The sequence below is a fragment of the Schistocerca gregaria genome, chromosome 4, assembly GCF_023897955.1.
Source record: "Schistocerca gregaria isolate iqSchGreg1 chromosome 4, iqSchGreg1.2, whole genome shotgun sequence".
NCBI lineage: Eukaryota > Metazoa > Arthropoda > Insecta > Orthoptera > Acrididae > Schistocerca > Schistocerca gregaria.
The window spans coordinates 544,709,075-544,733,725 of NC_064923.1; the positions used below are offsets into that span (position 1 = coordinate 544,709,075).

At 47.7% G+C, this 24,651-nt stretch overlaps 1 protein-coding gene and 4 non-coding genes across 10 annotated transcripts in view; all 5 read right to left on the reverse strand.

Annotated features, from left to right (window-relative positions):
- LOC126268165 (band 3 anion transport protein) overlaps positions 1 to 24,651 on the reverse strand; it is an 811,429-nt gene that overhangs the window by 623,364 nt on the left and 163,414 nt on the right. The gene's annotated exons all lie outside the window — the stretch shown is intronic.
- Positions 19,903 to 19,977, reverse strand: Trnas-cga (transfer RNA serine (anticodon CGA)). Its single transcript has one exon. It is a non-coding gene; the product is annotated as a tRNA-Ser (tRNA).
- Positions 20,531 to 20,605, reverse strand: Trnas-cga (transfer RNA serine (anticodon CGA)). Its single transcript has one exon. It is a non-coding gene; the product is annotated as a tRNA-Ser (tRNA).
- Trnas-cga (transfer RNA serine (anticodon CGA)) lies at positions 21,434 to 21,508 on the reverse strand. Its single transcript has one exon. It is a non-coding gene; the product is annotated as a tRNA-Ser (tRNA).
- Trnas-cga (transfer RNA serine (anticodon CGA)) lies at positions 23,541 to 23,615 on the reverse strand. The gene has a single exon. It is a non-coding gene; the product is annotated as a tRNA-Ser (tRNA).

Here is a 24,651-nt window from a genome sequence, read left to right on the forward strand (position 1 = left end):
CCTTTAGCGCTGACTATTCGTAATATCCTAATTCCGGTATGATCCTCGATTACAACATGATTTTTGGGCAGAGTACAAAATATTTGGATAAGTAGGAGACTACTGGCGATTTTTTGTAGTATTCAATCACGTATCACTTTTCACGAAAAGCAGCGAACAGTGGACGGACTAAGTTTTCTTTTATTTGTCTATTTAATTTAATGTTTTGGTGCTAATTATTTTGAAACAGCGGGAGTCCAAATTTTTCCAATCTATGTGCAACCTTTATAACAGGAAATAACAGCAATTAAAAAAATCGAAACTCTGTTACTGCAGAAACTGGTTACTTTAAAGCGGTTTTACACCGGATTAATCCGGCGTTGAAAAAAGGGACAGAACCGGAAACCGGTTGATCCCTACTCTAGTGTGCACTAATGACATGGTAGATTACATTACCTGCAATTTCACGGTTTCTGGTCACGAAATAACTAGCTCTTACGTATTGTTACAGAAAAAATCGAACAAAAAATGCTGAAAGAATACCAAATAATATCTCTTTTTTCATCATCCTCCCTAAGAAATTGGCAGGCAATCCTGTAAATGTTGAGAAATGAGAAATAGTAGCCGTCAAATGTAGGAGTAATTCAGTGAGTCAGCACAAATGGAGTTACACGCAGTAAGCGAGATCACGCTGTGGCTATGCATTAGGGAGGAACAGTGCTCGGCCAATCGTCCGCCATCCAGGTGCAAGTTATCATTGGTTTTCTCAAATCACTCCAGCAAATGCTATTTGTCTGCCAAAGAATCTTTTATAATGTTGCTGAACTAAGTATTTTGGGGTGTTAATGGAATAACAAGATTTCCGATGTGAAGGAATAGCACACCACGCAACTAGTATGCCATTTCTTCACATCGGTATTCTTCAAAAATTGTTGCTGAAAATGATGAAGAAAAGTCTGAATGACAAGATTGATCCTTACTGTGGACGGGGGACGTGTGAAAAGAAATGCTAACGTAATCGGCACTCGGCACTACCAACAGAAACTGCAATTTTTAGCTTCACACGCAATTTTGACGCTATAATTGCTAGGTCGCTGGCAGAAATGAAAAAACAGTAAAGTGGACAAGAAGTGTTCCGGACAAATCCGATATGTGACGAAACCGAACGACTGACCCATCGGACGCCTATTATTGTACCACTTACCCGAAGTTTCCATTGTTGGTAAAGTGGCTATCGCCAAGAGTGAACGTGTATCGTTTTCCTTTCAATTATTGTTATAAGGAGGATAGGCGGGCTGCTAGCTTGTTGATGTAAAGAATATCTAATAATAAATCAACATTTAAATGTACAGGTCTAAGCCGGCAGTTTGTTTACAATGTGCAGCCGATATTTTTTTAGGCATGTACATCGATATTTTTTTCGGTGATATATCTAAACTTTCTTTCTATGTATCGAGAGACGAAATATCGATATATCGAATACCCGATATTTTTAAAAATATCAACAGTCCTAGTCCTGGACTCTCCCCATGCGATTACGACGCCTTTGGCCCCTTAAAAAAGGCCTTGAAGGAACGACGTTTGCTATCGGACGAGAATGTGCAACGGGCAGTTAAGAACTTCACGCGGAAGGATACGGTGTTCTACAAACGGGGTTCTTCAACATGGAGCAATGGTGGGATGATTGCCTCAGTGCTCACGGCGATTTTGCCTGGTTGGCATACCGTTCTAGACTCTACGGACTTCAAATGTAAACTTTTTTATCGCACCTTATACACCGCAAGTGTACCAAGACGACGCCGATGTTGATCCGATGACGGGACATGACACCTAGGGGATAGTGGATGTACGGATAATGGTTTCAACGTCGTCTGCCAACAGAGAGTGGAGTGGCTTACCTACCAGAGAGCCATCTGTACCTACCCTTTAAAGGATATTCACAACAGAAGGCTCAGTGTGGTGCGAACCTGTGAAGGAAGCGGGCAACCGTGCCACAGAGACACACTCGCGCTTTCTAGAGCCAACTGAGTGAGTTCGAAAGTGGTCAGTTGTGTGACCTTCCGTGTGGCGGGATGGTGTCTTTGGATAAGTGTATCACAATTTGACGCGCTGCGTCATTTGTGCCGGCCGCTGTGGACGAGCGGTTCTAGGCGCTTCAGTCCGGAACCGCGCTGGTGCTACGGTCGCAGGTTCGAATCCTGCCTCGGGCATGGATGTGTGTGATGTCCTTAGGTTAGTTAGGTATAATTAGTTCTAAGTTCTAGGGGACTGATGACCTCAGAGCAATTTGAACCATTTAAGGATCATGTCATGAAAACCTGACGCAGCATCTTGGTATGCATCTTGTTGTCGCCAAGTTCATCCCACAGCTCATGAGTCAAGACCAGAAAGACCTTCGCCTCGCAAACTGCGAAGAGCTTTTGAATCACTCAAATGAGAACGAGGTGTTCCTTAAGAGAATCATAATTGGTGACGAAACGTGCGTCTACGGTTATGATGTTCAGACCAAGGTTCAGTCTTCACAATGGGCCAGGAAAGGTTCTCCAAGACCAATAAAAGCCCGTCAGATCAGGCCAAATATCAAAGCCACGCTGAAAGTTTTCTTTGGTTTTGAAGGATTAGTTCATCATGAATTCGTGCCACAGGGACAAACTGTTAAACAATGTTACTATCGGGATGTGTTGCGACGCCTGTGAGAAAATATGGGAAGGAAAAGGCCTGAAATGTGGCGAGAAAATTCATGGTTCTTGCTTCACGATCACGCACATGTACCTTTCGTCCCTGTTGGTGCGTGACTACAGCACAAAAAACGAAATCACTGGGCTGCCTTATCCTCCGTTCTCTCCAGAACTGGCCTCTGCGGACTTTTATTTATTTCTGAAGCTGAAACCCATTTTTGAGGACGAAGATATTCAACAATAAACGGCATAAAAGAAAAATCGCAGACGGTGCTTCGAGCGAACCAGCAAGAGGTATCCCAAGACTGCTTCCGGAAGTGGAAACGGCGTTGCGAGCGGTGTATCAATTCTGGAGGAGAGCATTTCGAAGGAGGCTGTGCACAATAAGTAAAATTTTGTGAACAAAGTTCCGGAATTTTTAGAATGGGTTCATCTTGTTTATGTGAGCGTGACGGATAGTGTCCACAATATTTCGCGAAAGGCACAGTCTAGTAACAAATCTATAACAATTTGCAGGAAAAAGACATGAAACTACCTTAACAACGCGCACGTACGTGGAAGAATGTGTGTCCGAAGATGGTATGTGTGTGTGTGTGTGTGTGTGTGTGTGTGTGTGTGTGTGTGTGTGTGTGTGTGTGTGTGTGTTTGTATGCTTAAGATACACGAGTTCTAAAGAATAACAGTACCAGCAAATTCGCGTTATCGGTTGTAGCCGGTAACGCTCAGGTCTGTCGAGAGCCCTAGTGGCCCTTCTGCCAATACAGCCGGCTCTGTGTTATCGCCTCGCGCAACTTTATTACTCATAATCCACCTTGCGCGACTATCTGCTATCAGTCTGCATTATTTACGGAAAGAATTTACGGTTTAATCCTCCGTTTACTAGCTCGCTCCTCTTCCTTTGTTCCAGTCGATACTGATGCCGATCATAGCGTACCCATGCTCGTCAGCACGTAATGAACTCAAATAAATTTGTTCTTTTCTTGGAAGTCAATTTGAAAATTCGATTTTTATAACTTTAACGATTAGGAGGAACGTAAGTAATAAAATACGAAAGAGCGCAAACAGCGAGATTAAGGCTCTTTCGAAGCTACATTGCATTTGCTGCGTGCAAAAAAAGTCATGTGCTCTGACGAAATTTGCAACGCTTCACTATCAATTTGTTATTTGTCGCCGATCGCGGTGGTTTCGCGGTTCTAGGCTCAGTCCGGAGCCGCGCGACTGCTGCGGTCGCAGGTTCGAATCCTGCCTCGGGCATGGATGTTTGTAATGTCCTTAGGTTAGTTAGGCTTAAGTAGTTCTAAGTTCTAGGGGACTGATGACCACAGATGTTAAGTCCCATAGTGCTCCGAGCCATTTGAACCATTTTTTTGTTATTTGTCTTCTATCAATCAAATAGCTCCGCAGTACACATGTGCTAAAGATTTTTTTGTATCAGTTGTAGTAGTATAGGTTACTTTTTCAACTGTAGTTTTGGGTACAGTGTTGGATGTACACTGTAAATTCCCCTATCCCCTTTTCTCTCTGTCTCTCTCCTCCTTCTCCCCTCCGCCCTCACACTACATCACCTCGTCCCCTCTCTCTCTGTTCGTCTCCTCTTCACCCCTTTCTACAACCGAAGCTTCTGTACGATGCTTGATCGTCAACACTGTGGAATAATTTTACTCCTGAAAAATCTTACTTACGAAAGGTATGGATTTGTAATTTATGTTGTTTTAGTTAAATATCTGTAATTAAGATTTAAAAACTAATAGCTACATACATACAAACAGCAAAGAACACTCTTTATCTTTAACAGATGAAAAATAAAAGCCCACTGAAGATGCTGTAACTGCAGTGAAACATGTTTTGGATAAGAAACAAAAAATTTATTTTGCTAAAGGCGGACCCTATCCAAAAACATACGTACTTATTACTGTCCTTCAACGTGGGTGACAAAATAATTATTAACAGTAACAGGAATTTTGTATACATTTTCAACTCTCATCCTTTCTTGACAGTCTTCTGCATCTCATCTACAGCCTATGGCGTATTTGCGATAAGAAAGTAAGATTTTTCAGGAGTAAAATTATTCCACAGTGTTGACGATCAAGCATCGTACAGAAGCTTCGAAAGAGCCTTAATCGCGCTTTTTGCGCTCTTTCATATTTACTACTTACGTTCCTCCTAATCGAGGAATGAAAAAGAGTGTGGCATGTATTTGCATAAAGTAACCGATTGCTGCTAGGTGAGTAACGTTTCAATTAGGCCTAGCACGAATGAGGGCCGGTTGGACCTTCTTTTGTGTAGCATCTGCTAGGGTAGTTAACGGTTTATAGGATCGGTATATATCTGGGATCGCAGAGAGAGAAAGATAATTAAAATATTGCTGCCAAACAATGTTGCACGTTTGAAATTGTAAGGAAGCTGGAATGTGCTGATGGAGGCGCTGCAGTAGTTCTCATTTCTGAGGGATACAGTGAGGTGTTGTGACTCACACTGATGGGAGATACAGGATTTTTGAGAAGACTCGTGGACTTCATGAGACGGTACAGGAAGGTGGTAATCATACACAGAAAGTGAGGCCCACTGTAAGACATGGTGGAACACATTTTATGTAAAAACGAATCTGTGTGCGCAGTGAATTTTCCGCAAGCGAAAATAATGTGTTTTATATTTCCCGGCGAACTACTGCCGCAATCACGCTTGGGGGAAGCCAATAAATGAAATCTGTTGAGATGGGTTGAGAAGGTAAGTCTTTGTCCGAGTTACTTGTGTTTTTTTATTTGTACACATTTTGTGGGAAAGTACATAAGAGAAAGAAGAAAACTCCGTGTATTTATATTTAGTCTGGGAGCAAAGGGTACATTTTGCTACTCAGACCTTTAATAAACAGTGGATATTATTAACAATTTTTACCGGACAGCGAACCTGGAAGTATAACGACATACTGCAGCACTACAGTGCCACCTGTAGTTAAAAAGTGTAACTATTCCTGCAAATGCCATCGTTGTTCGTGCCTTTTCGTAAAAATCACGTGACACTACAGTCTCTACTTCGCTAATAATGGATTTTTCTATTATTATTTTTTTCAAACCAATACGCTAAGAGGACTGCTACTTTTGTACATTCGCTGAAATCTTCTCTGTAGCACGACCTCTGTCCAGAACTTTTAGTTAGAAAGGCGGCGGGTGGAAGTCATGTTTTTAATGAGACATTTAAGAGCGGACAACAGGCAGCAGTAAACAAGCCGAGAACAGAAAGCGATACGCCGCGGCCTCAGTAGCTTTCACAAGCGCCACGGGAGGCGGACAGCAGTTACCTCAGCGCTGGCCTCCCGCTGCCTTCACTGATCGCCCGACTGCCCGGCGTTCGAAGATGTGGCCGGTGAATGTAGCACAGGGACCAAGTGCGTAAAACTGCTGAAAGTACACTGACTTCTCCCGTGCACACACACAGTGTCGTTAGTAAATGCGACGAAGATGATCGTCATTATCAGACGAACTGGGACATTTGAGACGGTCAACACCACTAGACTGACAACTTAAGATAAGTTCACTTCCTTGGTGCCGATTGTTAACATTGTAAGCGTTGTACATTCTTTCTTTGTTGCTATCTGCAGGATGGGCATCATAGCGATTTCCACCAGGTTGTCAGGTAGAATTGCGAGTTATAGTTACAGTTAGAAAGACATTATCTCACATCTTATTTTGGTTGTAGGGCACCACCGCTCCAACGAAATTTCATCATTTGGGGAAAAAAAGTGAAAGCTAATGTAAAACACATCTTTACGTGAACTAGCCCTCAGAAGATGAACCTGTACTGTACGAAACGGTAACGGCGCTATTTAAATAAATAAACAGCGTCGTTAAAAGTGGCTGGTTGGTGTCATCTTCTGTGTAAGTCAATCTATATTTTGCGCAAATCCATGGGCTTAAAATGTCAGTAATCGACAAAATAGTTAAATCAAGAAAGCCTTCCGTTTTAAGAAGGAAACAGGAATTCTTCTATTAATCAAAGAGGAAAGAGCGCATACTTGGAATAAGTTCATTGGACGCCTCTGTGAGGGGGAAGGTAGGGGGATGGGGACGTGGTTGATGACGTGTTAGAAGAAACGGGTGTCGATATGGAAGACATAGTGGACACAGTATTAGGCTCACAGTATCAAATAAAGCAGAAGGGATACAAAATATTTATCGGAATTTCTAAAATCAGGAGGGGCGGGAGCGGAGCCGTGTGAGAGGAGGGGGGGGGGGGGGACGACAGCAACCGAACGACTATTCAAGTTTGTTGTTTGAATCTATAAACTGGAGACATAGTATCAGAATTTCGGTAAATACACTCCTGGAAATGGAAAAAAGGAACAAATTGACACCGGTGTCTCAGACCCACCATACTTGCTCCGGACACTGCGAGAGGGCTGTACAAGCAATGATCACACGCACGGCACAGCGGACACACCAGGAACCGCGGTGTTGGCCGTCGAATGGCGCTAGCTGCGCAGAATTTGTGCACTGCCGCCGTCAGTGTCAGCCAGTTTGCCGTGGCATACGGAGCTCCATCGCAGTCTTTAACACTGGTAGCATGCCGCGACAGCGTGGACGTGAACCGTATGTGCAGTTGACGGACTTTGAGCGAGGGCGTATAGTGGGCATGCGGGAGGCCGGGTGGACGTACCGCCGAATTGCTCAACACGTGGGGCGTGAGGTCTCCACAGTACAGCGATGTTGTCGCCAGTGGTCAGCGGAAGGTGCACGTGCCCGTCGACCTGGGACCGGACCGCAGCGACGCACGGATGCACGCCAAGACCGTAGGATCCTACGCAGTGCCGTAGGGGACCGCACCGCCACTTCCCAGCAAATTAGGGACACTGTTGCTCCTGGGGTATCGGCGAGGACCATTCGCAACCGTCTCCATGAAGCTGGGCTACGGTCCTGCACACCGTTAGGCCGTCTTCCGCTCACGCCCCAACATCGTGCAGCCCGCCTCCAGTGGTGTCGCGACAGGCGTGAATGGAGGGACGAATGGAGACGTGTCGTCTTCAGCGATGAGAGTCGCTTCTGCCTTGGTGCCAATGATGGTCGTATGCGTGTTTGGCGCCGTGCAGGTGAGCGCCACAATCAGGACTGCATACGACCGAGGCACACCGGGCCAACACCCCGCATCATGGTGTGGGGAGCGATCTCCTACACTGGCCGTACACCTCTGGTGATCGTCGAGGGGACACTGAATAGTGCACGGTACATCCAAACCGTCATCGAACCCATCGTTCTACCATTCCTAGATCGGCAAGGGAACTTGCTGTTCCAACAGGACAATGCACGTCCGCATGTATCCCGTGCCACCAGACGTGCTCTGGAAGGTGTAAGTCAAGTACCCTGGCCAGCAAGATCTCCGGATCTGTCCCCCATTGAGCATGTTTGGGACTGGATGAAGCGTCGTCTCACGCGGTCTGCACGTCCAGCACGAACGCTGGTCCAACTGAGGCGCCACATGGAAATGGCATGGCAAGCCTTTCCACAGGACTACATCCAGCATCTCTACGATCGTCTCCATGGGAGAATAGCAGCCTGCATTGCTGCGAAAGGTGAATATACACTGTACTAGTGCCGACATTGTGCATGCTCTGTTGCCTGTGTCTATGTGCCTGTGGTTCTGTCAGTGTGATCATGTGATGTATCTGACCCCAGGAATGTGTCAATAAAGTTTCCCCTTCCTGGGACAATGAATTCACGGTGTTCTTATTCCAATTTCCAGGAGTGTATCATCCACACAATCCTGAAGACAGCAAAGGGAGGTAAGTGTAAAAGTATCGCATAATCAGCTTAACAGTTCACGCATGCGAGCTGCTGACAAGAATGATGGGCAGAAAAACGGGAAAGAAACTTCAAGATTTGTTAGATGACGGTCAGTTTGGGTTTAATAAAATAAAAATCCAGAGACGCAGTTCTGACGTAGAGCTTATTAATGGAAGCAAGTCTTGAGAAAAATTGAGGCACGTTTCTAGGATTTGTCGACCAAAAACAAGCGTTCGACATTGTAAAATAGTGCAAAATGTTCGAATTTCTGAGAAAAAAAGAAGTACGCTTGGAAAGACGGCTAATATGGAACGTATACAAGAACCAAAAAGGAACAACAAGAATGGATGGCCAAGAATGAAGTGTTGTTAGGGCCCCTGATGTTCAAATTATACAACGAAAAAGCGATGACAACAGTAAAAGAAAGGGATTAAAATTCAGGGGGAAAGGATATCAATGATAACACTTCTCTCATCAGTGAATGTGAGAATCAACACCAGGTCGTGTTTAGCGGAGTGAACACCCTAATTAGCCCATACTATGGACTGAGAGTAAACCGAAAAAAGACGAAATTAATGAGGAACAGCAGAAATGAGATTAGAGATAAACTTGTTATAGCTCGAGCCACGAAGTAGATGAAGTTAAGGATTTCGTCCATCTTCGAAGCAAAATAATATACTCTACCGGCCATTAAAATTGATACACCATGAAGAAATGCAGATGACAAACGGGTATTCATTGGACAAATACATTATACTAGAACTGACCTGTGATTACGTTTTCACGCAATTTGGGTGCATAGATACTGAGAAATCAGTACCCAGAACAACCACCTCTGGCTGTAATAATGCCCTTGATACGCCTGGGCATTGAGTCAAACATAGCTTGGATGGCGTGTACTTGTAAAGTTGCCCATGCAGCTTCAACACGATACCACAGTTCATCAAGAGTAGTGAATAGCGTATTGTGACGAGCCAGTTGCACGGACACCATTGACCAGACGTTTTCAGTTGGTGAGAGATCTGGAGAATGTGCTGGCCAGGGCAGCAGTCGAACATTTTCTGTATCCAGAAAGGCCCGTACAGGACCTGCATCATGCGATCGTGGATTATCCTGCTGAAATGTAGGGTTTCGCTGGGATCGAATGAAGGGTAGAGCCACGGGTCTAACAAATCTGAAATGTAACGTCCACTGTTCAAAGTGCCGTCAATGCGAACAAGAGGTGACCGAGACGAGTAACCAATAGTACCCCGTACCATCACGCTCGGTGATACGCCAGTATGGCGATGACGAATACACGCTTCCAATGTGCGTTCACCGCGATGTCGCCAAACACGGATGCGACCATCATGATGCTGTAAACAGAACCTGGATTCATCCGAAAAAAAATGACGTTTTGTCATTCGTGCACCCCGGTTCGTCGTTGAGTACACCATCGCAGGCGCTCCTCTCTGTGATGCAACGTCAAGGGTAACCGCAGCCATGGTCTCCGAGCTGACAGTCCATACTGCTGGGAACGTCGTCGAATTGTTCGTGAAGATGGTTGTTGTCTTGCAAACGTCCGCATCTGTTGACTCAGGGATCGAGACGTGGCTGCACGATCCGTCATTGGATCTCGACCAAGGCGAGCAACAATGTCGCGATACGATAAACTGCAATCGCGATAGGCTACAATCCGACCTTTATCAAAGTCGGAAACGTGATGGTACGCATTTCTCCTCCTTACACGAGGCATCACAATAACGTTTCACGAGGCAACGCCGGTCAACTGCTGTTTGTGTATGAGAAATCGGTTGGAAACTTTCCTCATGTCAGCACGTTGTAGGTGTCGCCACCGGCGCCAACCTTGTGTGAATGCTCTGAAAAGCTAATCATTTGCATATCACAGCATCTTCTTCCTGTCGTTTAAATTTCGCGTATGCAGCACGTCATCTTCGTGGTGTAGCAATTTTAATGGCGAGTAGTGTACTTAACGGACGAAACCAGCACAGTGAAATAGAACATGGGGAAACCAGAAAAGAGAACATCGAAGTGTTTGAGATGTGGCGCTGTAGAATGAAGTTTAAAATTAGTAGGACTGGTAAAGAAAGCGGAGTTCTCCGCAGAATCGCCAAAGAAAGGAAGATATGAAAACATTGACAAGAAAGAGCATGCTAATAGGACATGTCTTAAGACATCAGGGAGTAGCACCTATGCTACTAGAGGGAACTATGGAGGGTAAAAACTTTCAGGGAACGCAGAGACTGGAATATATCTAAAAAATAAGGAGGGACGTAGAGTGCAAGTGTCACTCTGGGATGCAGATGTTGGCACAAGCGAGGAATTCGCGGAGGGATGCAACAAACCAGTTAGGAGACGTATGGTTAAAAGAAAAATAGTACACCATGGGACCTACATCTCCTCTTTGACTTACGGGCAGTAGAAAGAAGCTCTGACGTGGGCGAATGTGCTGTACAGCTAGTATCCGGCCCATCTTTGTTAGTGGCGAAAACTCTTCGTGTTTTCTCGAGTACAGTGGTTGGGCTGCGTCCACTATAGACTGCTCAGTGGGCGCGGTTAACTGCTCAGCGAGTAGCAAATTCTGACTATCTCATTCCCTCCGTTTATCTGCAGGATTACTGTAGCAGGCGCAGAGCAAATTTCTGGCCGGTCAGAGGAAACGCGATCGTTTGGCCGAAGTGGAGATTGTCGGCAGATGTTATCAACTGGTGAATAGCTCAGAACGTTCGACTGGTGCTTTTCCTTGGCCATCTCCGATGCCGTTACACGAGACGATGAGGAAATGGAAGAGGCTTTTAGACGAAAGAGAACACTATGGGGCTATCCTCACTGTGTGTTCAGAAACAGGATGATTCAGTTGCCAATACCTATGGGTTTTATGCAACCCACAGAGCCTTCAAATACCACGAGCAAGATTTTCATATTCCCTCCCTTGCTAGGTAAAAATGATTAATCCTATAAAAAAATGAACAAGACCTTTTTCTAGGAACTCTAATGTATTGTATTGTATTGTATGTTAACCGGGGACCTAAAAACGACGGAGAGGTTCTGTCACCGCCGCAGCTGCAGTGGTCCACAACCCCACGACGACTACCACAGTCCACTTCACCCCTCCACCGCCCACACCGAACCCAGGGTTATTGTGTCGTTCGGTCCCCGGTGGACCCCCCAGGGAACTTCTCACACTAGACGAGTGTAACCCCTGTGTTTGCGTGGTAGAGTAATGGTGGTGTACGCGTACGTGGAGAACTTGTTTGCGCAGCAATCGCCGACATAGTGTAACTGAGGCGGAATAAGGGGAACCAGCCCTCATTCGCCGAGGCAAATGGAAAACCGCCTAAAAACCATCCACAGACTGGCCGGTTCACCGGACCTCGACACAAATCCGCCGGGCGGATTGAAGCCGGGGACCGGGTGCTCCTTCCCGCCCGGAAAGTCGTGCGTTAGACCGCACGGCCAACCGGGCGGGCAACTCTAATGTAGTTAAATGCTGTACTGCGATACGTTTTCGCTAGAAGCCGCAGTTTTCGTATTATTCACAGAAACTTACGGAAGTTACCTTCAGACGCGTTTTTCTTGAATAACGCGAAAACTCTAGCCTTTAGTGAAAACGTATCCTAGTACAAAATTTAACTACATTAGTTTCCTAAGGCACTGCGAGTAGCATAAAACCCATAGGTAGGAGCAAGTGAATCACCCTACGTATCATGGGAAATGGAGAGAATCATGTTCGTCGAAGTTTATACCAAGCTGTTTTGAAGTGCATTAGTTTTGAGTTGGTAATTGGTCAGTAAGGAAATTTCTTCTACTTTTGGATACTTACTCTGCGTTTTTCAAAGAAACGTGTTAGTGTTGACAATTAGTACTGCTGGATTTTCTGCTGTAGGTCACACAGTCAGTCGCAGTAGGGTCCGCCGAGAGGCGTTTGGACTATTTATATAGTCTTGCTGCCGCCTTTTTTTTTTTGTGTCAACAGTCTTCTGACTGGTTTGATGCAGACCGACACAAATTCCTCTCCTGTGCCAGCCTCTTCATCTCGGAGTAGGACATGCATCCTACCACCTCAATTATTTGCTTCATGTATTCCAATCTCTGTCTTCCTCTACAGATTTTGCCCTCTACAAGTCCCTCTAGGATCAGGGAATTCATTTCCACATGTCTTGACAGATGTCCTATCAACATGTCCCTTCTCCATGTCAGTGTTTTCCACATATTTCTTTCCGATTCTGCGCGGAACCTTCTCATTCCTTGAAACTTCCTGGCCGACTAGAACTGTGTGCACAGTTCGAGACTCGAACTCGGGACCTTTGCCTTTCGCGGGCAAGTGCTCTACCATCTGCGCTACCGAAGCACGACTCACGCTTGGCTCTCACAGCTTTACTTCTGCCAAGCTGTGAGATCCGAGTGTGAGTAGTGCTTCAGTAGCTCAGATGGTAGAGCACTTTCCCGCGAAAGGCAAAGGTCCCGAGTTCGAGTCTCGAACTGTGCACACAGTTCTAGTCGGCCGGGAAGTTTCATATCAGCGCACACTCCAAGCAGAGTGAAAATTTCATTCTCCTTATTCCTTACCTGATGCCTACTCAACGACAAACGCTTAACCTTACTTGAAGAGGTGCCAAGGGTGCTGTCATTGGTTTGCAATGATGTGGATGAACATTCGCTGATGCGACTGGCGTTCATGATGTTGGCAGGTGCCTGGCGACGGTGTTTACCCGAGCGTGTTGTGGCGACTGAGGAATTCCGCATAAAATGTGTGTAGGTGTGGGGCTGTTTTGTTCGGCATGGGTTTCTACCATTCGCTTTCGTCAATGGCAAATTTGCCGTAGGTATTTAAAGAAACACTTTAGACAGTTTGGGGCAGTTGGAACGTTTTCTATGTAGGAACGATAATGCTAATGTACAAGAACAGATGAAACTGCATCGAGGTTAAGAGAAAATCAATAGGGTTGCATGTCTGATCGCTCAAATCCGCAACCTGAACTCCATCTGAAAAGTATCAACTCCGAAGAAACAAAAATACTTCTGTTACTTAGATGACTGGTGTTTTGCAACGGGCGGCAATGTACGCAAGGATGTTTCTGGCCTCTTAGTTTATCTTCTGTGCAGTGAGACGTCCGAAAACATTTCCACAGTAAACACTTTATTTTCGGTTTTACTTGCTACACATGTCTCTGACTGATCAGGAGAAGGGGCGGAGCAATCACCCAGCGAAATGTATTTTGGATTTGGCTGAAAGTATAATTACGTATTATGGTTACTTGATTTGATTATTCAGTGCAAGAGGCGATCTAAATTTTGTACTGTAGTCTTCTTCTGAAAACCAATTTATTTGCCAAAATCTCTATGCTACCACAACTACTGAATTACTAGTTTCAGGAATACGTTTTTCCATCCTCAGACCCATAAAACCTGGCAGCGGCAGTTATATCATACAATTCTTATTCCGCTCTGATATATAAGGACCAAACAATATGCATAAAGTGGAGGCATTACGAAAGGTCACGTGTGCTATTGTACCGATACGCGGTACAAATTATTAGTCGTGTGACGACAAGTCGGACACAAAACGAAGTAAAATAAAAAATTCTAAAACCTTAAATTGTTGAAATTATCATGTGGGGACTCTGAAAATGCGCGTATAACTGTCAGAACGATATGAAACTTCCTGGCAGATTAAAACTGTGTGCCCGACCGAGACTCGAACTCGGGACCTTTGCCTTTCGCGGGCAAGTGCTCTACCAACTGAGTTACCGAAGCACGACTCACGCCCGGTACTCACAGCTTTACTTCTGCCAGTACCTCGTCTCCTACCTTCGAAACTTTACAGAAGCTCTCCTGCGAGACATGCAGAACTAGCACTCCTGAAAGAAAGGATATTGCGGAGACATGGCTTAGCCACAGCCTGGGGGATGTTTCCAGAATGAGATTTTCACTCTGCAGCGGAGTGTGCGCTGATATGAAACTTCCTGGCAGATTAAAACTGTGTGCCCGACCGAGACTCGAACTCGGGACCTTTGCCTTTCGCGGGCAAGTGCTCTACCAACTTTTTTTTTTTTTTTTTTTTTATAATTCCCCAGCCGGGAATCGAACCCGGGCTCTTGGGATTGACATTCTGTCGCGCTGACCACTTTTTTTTTACATTCTGCCGCGCTGATCACTTTTTATTTTTTTCAATTTTTTATTTTTTTATTTATTTTTATTTTTATTTTTATTTATTTATTTATTTTTCAATAACAAACATAAACTGCTTCTAGCATTTTTTTTTAATATAGAAGACGATGACTTCATAACATAAATTTTCCTGGGAAACGTAAATAAGTGGACTTTCCACCTTTTTTTACATAAGTGCGGAAAAAAAAATCCTGCTTCCGTCAGGACAAAACAACAACGGTCTACGTTCCTCTTTCAGGCGCGTACCTCGCTAATCCCGTCATACCTCGCGTTGGTGTCGGGTACGTCTTCACGTGTGTTTGTGGATCCTCTCCACTGTCCTGGTCCTTTCTTGTTCTAATACTTATAGGTAATAATTACATTCTCCTACCCGGGACACCCCAACTGGGTGGGGGATCAAGCAAGGCACTCCCTAAAAAATTTGCGTAATATGTTCTATATCTCGGATGTCTCATAAGCTGTGAGTGATGTTCCTGTAATAAGGCCCAGAAGTCAAGCACATTCTTACTGCCGTCTCGGAAAAGATAACGCACAGTCAAACCTCGAATCCAAGTCACTGCGTTTGTCTTTGTTCGGGGATAATATGTCCTATCTGGGAGAAGTAATGTGCGTGGTTCTACTGTTTGCGGCCCCACCCGAAGGAGGAAGGCGATCATTTTTTTGACCAAACACCATACATCCGCCGAAGGACCGCATATCAGGCGATGCTCCTCTGTGTCTATAACATTGCACTGCGGACACAGTGGCTCGTCCGCCATATGAATTGTATGCAACCTGGAACGAGTCACGTATTTCCCATTTACCACCTGATACCACAGTGCGCGCGTTCCCGTATCAAGGTGTGGATGGTGCACTGTACGCCATACCACTGACCACGTAACTGTTGGTTGGCGGCGCTCCACGGCATTGTTCGGCCGTCGTCGAGTTAAGATGTGATATATATCACGTGCCGTTGCCGTCCTCGTAGTCGGTAGTTCCATATGTACATAACTGTGTTCCACAAAAAAAGTTCGCATATGGGTAAGCGATGGTGAGATGTGAGCCACCGCTACTGGAGCCGAACGCGAAGGTGGGGCGAGTTCGTCTATCAAGGTGCCCGTCAGACATGTCTGGTGTCGTGTCCACATCTTTATCATTGTGGTTACATAAATAGCCACTGCTCGGTCGCGTACGTGGACTAGTCCAAGACCTCCACGACTACGAGGAAGGGTGAGGGTTTCGTATCCTACCTTAAAAAGCAGACCCGTGCTCACAAAATATCCTAGTGCCGCCAGGATTCGGCGGGCCAGCACCACCGGCATAGGAAGAACTTGTGCCAGGTGGGGGATGCGAGAGGCTAGATAAGTGTTGGCAAAGGTGACCCGTTGTATCATATCCAGTGCCCTTAACCTGTGACTTCGGACACTCGCACGAATTGTTTGCAGAAGATGTATGTAACTCAGTGCCGCCGTGCGTCGAACGTCTGTAGTGAAGATTATTCCTAGGCATTTCATCTTGTTGATCGGCTGTAATGGTGCTACACTTCCTGTCGGGAGTCCTCTCCCGATGTTCATCGCTCTTGACTTTGCCATGTTCAGGCGACTTCCCGTAGCCATACAATACAAATTAATCCAATGCAAGGAGGCTCTTGCCTCGTCTCCTGACCGTGCTAAAAACACTAGGTCATCTGCGTATGTTCGGCATATAAACTTGTTGTGCCTTATCGTCATTCCTTGGAGTCGATTCCGGAGCCCGCAGAGCAGGGGCTCGACAGCGATGGCATACAATATCGTTGACAGCGGGCACCCTTGTCTGACCGATCGTGAGATGGTGATGGGCCCCACCAAGCGTCCATTGATGAGCACTGTGGATGCGGCTCCGTGGAGTAGTCTCATAACGACGGTGACAAAACTTTCCGGAAACTTCATTTTTGTCATAACGTCCGAGAGATAAGCATGACTCAGCCTGTCAAATGCGCGATCGAAGTCTATCGATACCAATACACCCCGGAGACGACATGTTGATGCCAGTGCGATAACATCGCGGTAGTCACTGAGTGTCGTTTGTATATTGCTGTCTCCTCCTAGCTGGGTTTGGTCGAGTGAAATCACTTGGCGTATTACGCGTTTAAAACGTGCTGCAAGTATCCTGGCGTAGATCTTGTAGTCGCAATTAAGAAGGGTCAGTGGCCGGTAGGCCTGTGTCCCTGTGCCGCCAGATGGTTTGTGGATGGGGATGATCATTCCTTCCACGAAGGCGGGTGGAAGAGGCACGTTGGGAGACATCAATTCGCAGTACATGGCAGTCCATCGTGGAATCATGAGATCTTTAAATGTACGATAGAACTCTAACGGAAACCCGTCGGGCCCCGGCGATTTGTGCGACGCTCCCTTATCAATCGCTTCCATTACGTCGTCAACTGTGATTTCACCTGTTAACTCCAGGTTGGCCGGCTCGTCGAGACACGCGGAGAGCGTTCGTCGGACCTCCTGAAAGGCTGGCTGATCGTGTTCCGCTTCTTCATAGAGATGACCGTAGTGTTCCACGAAAGCGTTGGCAATATCTTTTTGCGTTGTCATGCGGCGACCATCTGGCAGTACGACCGTCTGTATTAAGGTTCTGCGGCTACGTTGTTTTTCTCTGATAACGTGATACATCGACGGTGATTCTCCACGGACTCGTTCAAAGGCCCTTGCTCGGATTGCGACTCCCTCCAGACGGCGGCGCGTTATGGAAATTATTTGGGCCTGTGCTCGATTTATACCGGCTCGACGCTCTTGTGAAGGTGCTTGTACAGAAAGTTCGCGGAGCATCGTGAAATAAAACTCCGTCGTGTGTCGCCTCCACATCATCTGCTCTCTTCCGTATGCAATTAACGCTCGGCGCAATGCAGGCTTAACGCATTCCAGCCACCACTGCAACGTCGTCGGATATGTCGGGAGGCGTCGTTCACACACGTGCCAAGCATCTTCGACTATGCGTCTGCACTCAGGTTCCCTGAGGTGTGCTGTATTCAGTTTCCAAACACTGCGACTCCTCCAAACTTGTTGACGACTCAAGGAGACCGTGCAAATATATGCTATGTGATCTGAAAAGGCGACAGGCCACAATTCCGCATCGAGGATCGCAGGTTCGAGACGACGTGTTACGTAAATGCGATCGAGCCGACTTGCAGAGTGACTCGTGACGTAGGTGTATCCACGTCTGTCGCCATGTATCTTCTCCCATGTATCAATGAGATTCATGTCCTGTATGAGTTGTCGCAGCTCCGGGCATGAAGTATAACGTGGGTGTTGATCCTTTGGTGCGAGCACGCAGTTGAAGTCGCCTCCAAATAAGACATTTTCATACCGACCTAAGAATAGTGTTGCAATCTCCTCTGCGTAAAATCGGGATCGGTCGCGCCGTCTGTCGGACCCCGACGGTGCGTAAATGTTAACGACCCGTACTCCCAGCACTGTGAGAGCCAGTCCCCGCGCTGACGGCAGGTACACCACGTCCTCGGCTACTATGCCACTACGTAGAAGTATCGCTGTTCCGCTGCCGGCGTCGGTAGTAGGTGTAATGTACGTATCGTACTCATAGAGGTCGGGAAAGCTCTCAACACATACTTCCTGCAGCAGAACGATGTCGACGTCTGACGCATGCAACATGTCTCGTAATAACTGCAATTTTACAGGCGTTCTGATCGTATTGATATTAATAGAGGCTGTTCGATATGCCTGCCGCTGTTCCTCAGTGCGTAAAGCGCACATGAACGCTTATGTTAATTTGTGTGCTGCTGCCCGGTGACCTGCTGTCTGTGCGTCAATCTGCATCTTCTGCGCGGTTAACATCCTGTGGACGCAGCACTCGCCATTGCGGGTGCTTCGTCAGTGTGTGGGTCAGCATCGGATTCGTCGGCCCAGTTACTGTGCTGGAGGTCCAGCTCCCGTCGCGTCTCTCCGGCCGGGCTGACCGAAGGCGGTGGCGTTGCTGCGGTGGGTGGAGGGTCTCCTTCCGTCGGCTTTCCGTCCGGTGTGTCTGTATTCAACCCCTGTCTAGCGTGATTCGCGTCGTACTGCTGTGTGGGGGGTAGAACCTCCCGTTGCGCCTCCGGATGCTCTGTATCGACGTTACACGCAAGATCGTCTGACATGGACTGCAGTAAGCAGGTATCCGACGGCGCTAGCCGTCGTTTCTTGTGGCGCTTCGGCGACCGTTGTTTGCGCGTGTGCGCCTCCGTATCCGAGTGCGGAAGTGACTCCCGGTGCTCAGGGACGAAAGCAGCTGTCGGCACAACCGCAGGATCAATTTCCATATCTCCTACCGATCCTTTCCGCTCGGTTAAGGGCGTCGTCGGCGCCGGAGCGGCAGAAGTGTGCGTCGTTTCGTCACTGGAGGCGGTCTCTGCTGCAGTCGGTTGCCGTAAACTGTCAGGATTCTGTACCTGGTCATTCTTCGGGATGGGATCTGTTCGGAATGCGTCCACATACGTTAGTGGCAGCGGCGTCAACGTGGTTCGCCATTTGGAACTTGCACTATCCTCCGCTGCATACATTCGGAACGCACGTGGCCCTCTTTCCCGCATCCTGAGCATGTTTTGGGTTGTCCATCGTAGATGACTATATCTCTGCATCCGCCGATGAACAAGTACGAGGGTACATGTTGTGTCAGTTCTATTCTGATTTGACGCACCCCATTGAGAACGGGGTAAGTCGTGAAGTTTGACCATTTTTCCTGAACGTGGCTGAGCACTCTTCCATACGGGCGTAAGGCGTCAATGACCAAGTCAGACGGAACCTCGAAGGGAAGTTCGAAAATGCGTATGTTTCGTAAGCCCAGTCCTGCATGATCAATAGTTACTTCTCCAACATGTCCATCAGAGTGACGAAATTTGAGTCCATGTTTGGTATCTCGGATGATTCTGTCACATACTGCATCGTTAATCAGCTTGACGTAAACGACACTGCTCACTATGGAGAGGTGGATTCCGATAAGTTCGTTGTACTCAAGTTTAACTTCGTCTCGTAGGCACCGTTCTATTTCGTAGGCTTTCGGTCTCGCATATACATTCGAAAAACTAATCTTGAGAGTCGACTTTCGGTATGCATGTGCCATTCTGTATCGAGTCGCCTAAACGCGCGAGTACTCCGAAGAGGTAAACAACTGCGCGAGCGCGAACTACTCCGGCAGGGACGTAAACAGACGTCCGTGCCGTATCACCGCCGAAGGCAGACTGAGACATGGCTTAGCCACAGCCTGGGGGATTTCCAGAATGAGAATTTCACTCTGCAGCGGAGTGTGCGCTGATATGAAACTTCCTGGCAGATTAAAACTGTGTGCCCGACCGAGACTCGAACTCGGGACCTTTGCCTTTCGCGGGCAAGTGCTCTACCAACTGAGCTACCGAAGCACGACTCACGCCCGGTACTCACAGCTTTACTTCTGCCAGTACCTCGACTCCTACCTTCCAAACTTTACAGAAGCTCTCCTGTGAGACATGCAGAACTAGCTCTCCTGCGAGACATGCAGAACTAGCACTCCTGAAAGAAAGGATATTGCGGAGACATGGCTTAGCCACAGCCTGGGGGATGTTTCCAGAATGAGATTTTCACTCTGCAGCGGAGTGTGCGCTGATATGAAACTTCCTGGCAGATTAAAACTGTGTGCCCGACCGAGACTCGAACTCGGGACCTTTGCCTTTCGTGGGCAAGTGCTCTACCAACTGAGCTACCGAAGCACGACTCACGCCCGGTACTCACAGCTTTACTTCTGCCAGTACCTCGTCTCCTACCTTCGAAACTTTACAGAAGCTCTCCTGCGAGACATGCAGAACTAGCACTCCTGAAAGAAAGGATATTGCGGAGACATGGCTTAGCCACAGCCTGGGGGATGTTTCCAGAATGAGATTTTCACTCTGCAGCGGAGTGTGCGCTGATATGAAACTTCCTGGCTGATTAAAACTGTGTGCCCGACCGAGACTCGAACTCGGGACCTTTGCCTTTCGCGGGCAAGTGCTCTACCAACTGAGCTACCGAAGCACGACTCACGCCCGGTACTCACAGCTTTACTTCTGCCAGTACCTCGTCTCCTACCTTCCAAACTTTACAGAAGCTCTCCTGCGAGACATGCAGAACTAGCACTCCTGAAAGAAAGGATATTGCGGAGACATGCCTTAGCCACAGCCTGGGGGATGTTTCCAGAATGAGATTTTCACTCTGCAGCGGAGTGTGCGCTGATATGAAACTTCCTGGCAGATTAAAACTGTGTGCCCGACCGAGACTCGAACTCGGGACCTTTGCCTTTCGTGGGCAAGTGCTCTACCAATTGAGCTACCGAAGCACGACTCACGTCCGGTACTCACAGCTTTACTTCTGCCAGTACCTCGTCTCCTACCTTCCAAACTTTACAGAAGCTCTCCTGCGAGACATGCAGAACTAGCACTCCTGAAAGAAAGGATATTGCGGAGACATGGCTTAGCCACAGCCTGGGGGATGTTTCCAGAATGAGATTTTCACTCTGCAGCGGAGTGTGCGCTGATATGAAACTTCCTGGCAGATTAAAACTGTGTGCCTGACCGAGACTCGAACTCGGGACCTTTGCCTTTCGCGGGCAAGTGCTCTACCAACTGAGCTACCGAAGCACGACTCACGCCCGGTACTCACAGCTTTACTTCTGCCAGTACCTCGTCTCCTACCTTCGAAACTTTACAGAAGCTCTCCTGCGAGACATGCAGAACTAGCACTCCTGAAAGAAAGGATATTGCGGAGACATGGCTTAGCCACAGCCTGGGGGATGTTTCCAGAATGAGATTTTCACTCTGCAGCGGAGTGTGCGCTGATATGAAACTTCCTGGCAGATTAAAACTGTGTGCCCGACCGAGACTCGAACTCGGGACCTTTGCCTTTCGAGGGCAAGTGCTCTACCAACTGAGCTACCGAAGCACGACTCACGCCCGGTACTCACAGCTTTACTTCTGCCAGTACCTCGTCTCCTACCTTCGAAACTTTACAGAAGCTCTCCTGCGAGACATGCAGAACTAGCACTCCTGAAAGAAAGGATATTGCGGAGACATGGCTTAGCCACAGCCTGGGGGATGTTTCCAGAATGAGATTTTCACTCTGCAGTGGAGTGTGCGCTGATATGAAACTTCCTGGCAGATTAAAACTGTGTGCCTGACCGAGACTCGAACTCGGGACCTTTGCCTTTCGCGGGCAAGTGCTCTACCAACTGAGCTACCGAAGCACGACTCACGCCCGGTACTCACAGCTTTACTTCTGCCAGTACCTCGTCTCCTACCTTCGAAACTTTACAGAAGCTCTCCTGCGAGACATGCAGAACTAGCACTCCTGAAAGAAAGGATATTGCGGAGACATGGCTTAGCCACAGCCTGGGGGATGTTTCCAGAATGAGATTTTCACTCTGCAGCGGAGTGTGCGCTGATATGAAACTTCCTGGCAGATTAAAACTGTGTGCCCGACCGAGACTCGAACTCGGGACCTTTGCCTTTCGTGGGTAAGTGCTCTACCAACTGAGCTACCGAAGCACGACTCACGCCCGGTACTCACAGCTTTACTTCTGCTAGTACCTCGTCTCCTACCTTCCAAACTTTACAGAAGCTCTCCTGCGAGACATGCAGAACTAGCACTCCTGAAAGAAAGGATATTGCGGAGACATGGCTTAGCCACAGCCTGGGGGATGTTTCCAGAATGAGATTTTCGCTCTGCAGCGGAGTGTGCGCTGATATGAAACTTCCTGGCAGATTAAAACTGTGTGCCTGACCGAGACTCGAACTCGGGACCTTTGCCTTTCGTGGGCAAGTGCTCTACCAACTGAGCTACCGAAGCACGACTCACGCCCGGTACTCACAGCTTTACTTCTGCCAGTACCTCGTCTCCTACCTTCGAAACTTTACAGAAGCTCTCCTGCGAGACATGCAGAACTAGCACTCCTGAAAGAAAGGATATTGCGGAGACATGGCTTAGCCACAGCCTGGGGGATGTTTCCACAATGAGATTTTCACTCTGCAGCGGAGTGTGCGCTGATATGAAACTTCCTGGCAGATTAAAACTGTGTGCCCGACCGAGACTCGAACTTGGGACCTTTGCCTTTCGCGGGCAAGTGCTCTACCAACTGAGCTACCGAAGCACGACTCACGCCCGGTACTCACAGCTTTACTTCTGCCAGTACCTCGTCTCCTACCTTCCAAACTTTACAGAAGCTCTCCTGCGAGACATGCAGAACTAGCACTCCTGAAAGAAAGGATATTGCGGAGACATGGCTTAGCCACAGCCTGGGGGATGTTTCCAGAATGAGATTTTCACTCTGCAGCGGAGTGTGCGCTGATATGAAACTTCCTGGCAGATTAAAACTGTGTGCCCGACCGAGACTCGAACTCGGGACCTTTGCCTTTCGCGGGCAAGTGCTCTACCAATTGAGCTACCGAAGCACGACTCACGTCCGGTACTCACAGCTTTACTTCTGCCAGTACCTCGTCTCCTACCTTCCAAACTTTACAGAAGCTCTCCTGCGAGACATGCAGAACTAGCACTCCTGAAAGAAAGGATATTGCGGAGACATGGCTTAGCCACAGCCTGGGGGATGTTTCCAGAATGAGATTTTCACTCTGCAGCGGAGTGTGCGCTGATATGAAACTTCCTGGCAGATTAAAACTGTGTGCCTGACCGAGACTCGAACTCGGGACCTTTGCCTTTCGCGGGCAAGTGCTCTACCAACTGAGCTACCGAAGCACGACTCACGCCCGGTACTCACAGCTTTACTTCTGCCAGTACCTCGTCTCCTACCTTCGAAACTTTACAGAAGCTCTCCTGCGAGACATGCAGAACTAGCACTCCTGAAAGAAAGGATATTGCGGAGACATGGCTTAGCCACAGCCTGGGGGATGTTTCCAGAATGAGATTTTCACTCTGCAGCGGAGTGTGCGCTGATATGAAACTTCCTGGCAGATTAAAACTGTGTGCCCGACCGAGACTCGAACTCGGGACCTTTGCCTTTCGAGGGCAAGTGCTCTACCAACTGAGCTACCGAAGCACGACTCACGTCCGGTACTCACAGCTTTACTTCTGCCAGTACCTCGTCTCCTACCTTCCAAACTTTACAGAAGCTCTCCTGCGAGACATGCAGAACTAGCACTCCTGAAAGAAAGGATATTGCGGAGACATGGCTTAGCCACAGCCTGGGGGATGTTTCCAGAATGAGATTTTCACTCTGCAGCGGAGTGTGCGCTGATATGAATCTTCCTGGCAGATTAAAACTGTGTGCCTGACCGAGACTCGAACTCGGGACCTTTGCCTTTCGCGGGCAAGTGCTCTACCAACTGAGCTACCGAAGCACGACTCACGCCCGGTACTCACAGCTTTACTTCTGCCAGTACCTCGTCTCCTACCTTCGAAACTTTACAGAAGCTCTCCTGCGAGACATGCAGAACTAGCACTCCTGAAAGAAAGGATATTGCGGAGACATGGCTTAGCCACAGCCTGGGGGATGTTTCCAGAATGAGATTTTCACTCTGCAGCGGAGTGTGCGCTGATATGAAACTTCCTGGCAGATTAAAACTGTGTGCCCGACCGAGACTCGAACTCGGGACCTTTGCCTTTCGTGGGTAAGTGCTCTACCAACTGAGCTACCGAAGCACGACTCACGCCCGGTACTCACAGCTTTACTTCTGCCAGTACCTCGTCTCCTACCTTCCAAACTTTACAGAAGCTCTCCTGCGAGACATGCAGAACTAGCACTCCTGAAAGAAAGGATATTGCGGAGACATGGCTTAGCCACAGCCTGGGGGATGTTTCCAGAATGAGATTTTCGCTCTGCAGCGGAGTGTGCGCTGATATGAAACTTCCTGGCAGATTAAAACTGTGTGCCTGACCGAGACTCGAACTCGGGACCTTTGCCTTTCGTGGGCAAGTGCTCTACCAACTGAGCTACCGAAGCACGACTCACGCCCGGTACTCACAGCTTTACTTCTGCCAGTACCTCGTCTCCTACCTTCGAAACTTTACAGAAGCTCTCCTGCGAGACATGCAGAACTAGCACTCCTGAAAGAAAGGATATTGCGGAGACATGGC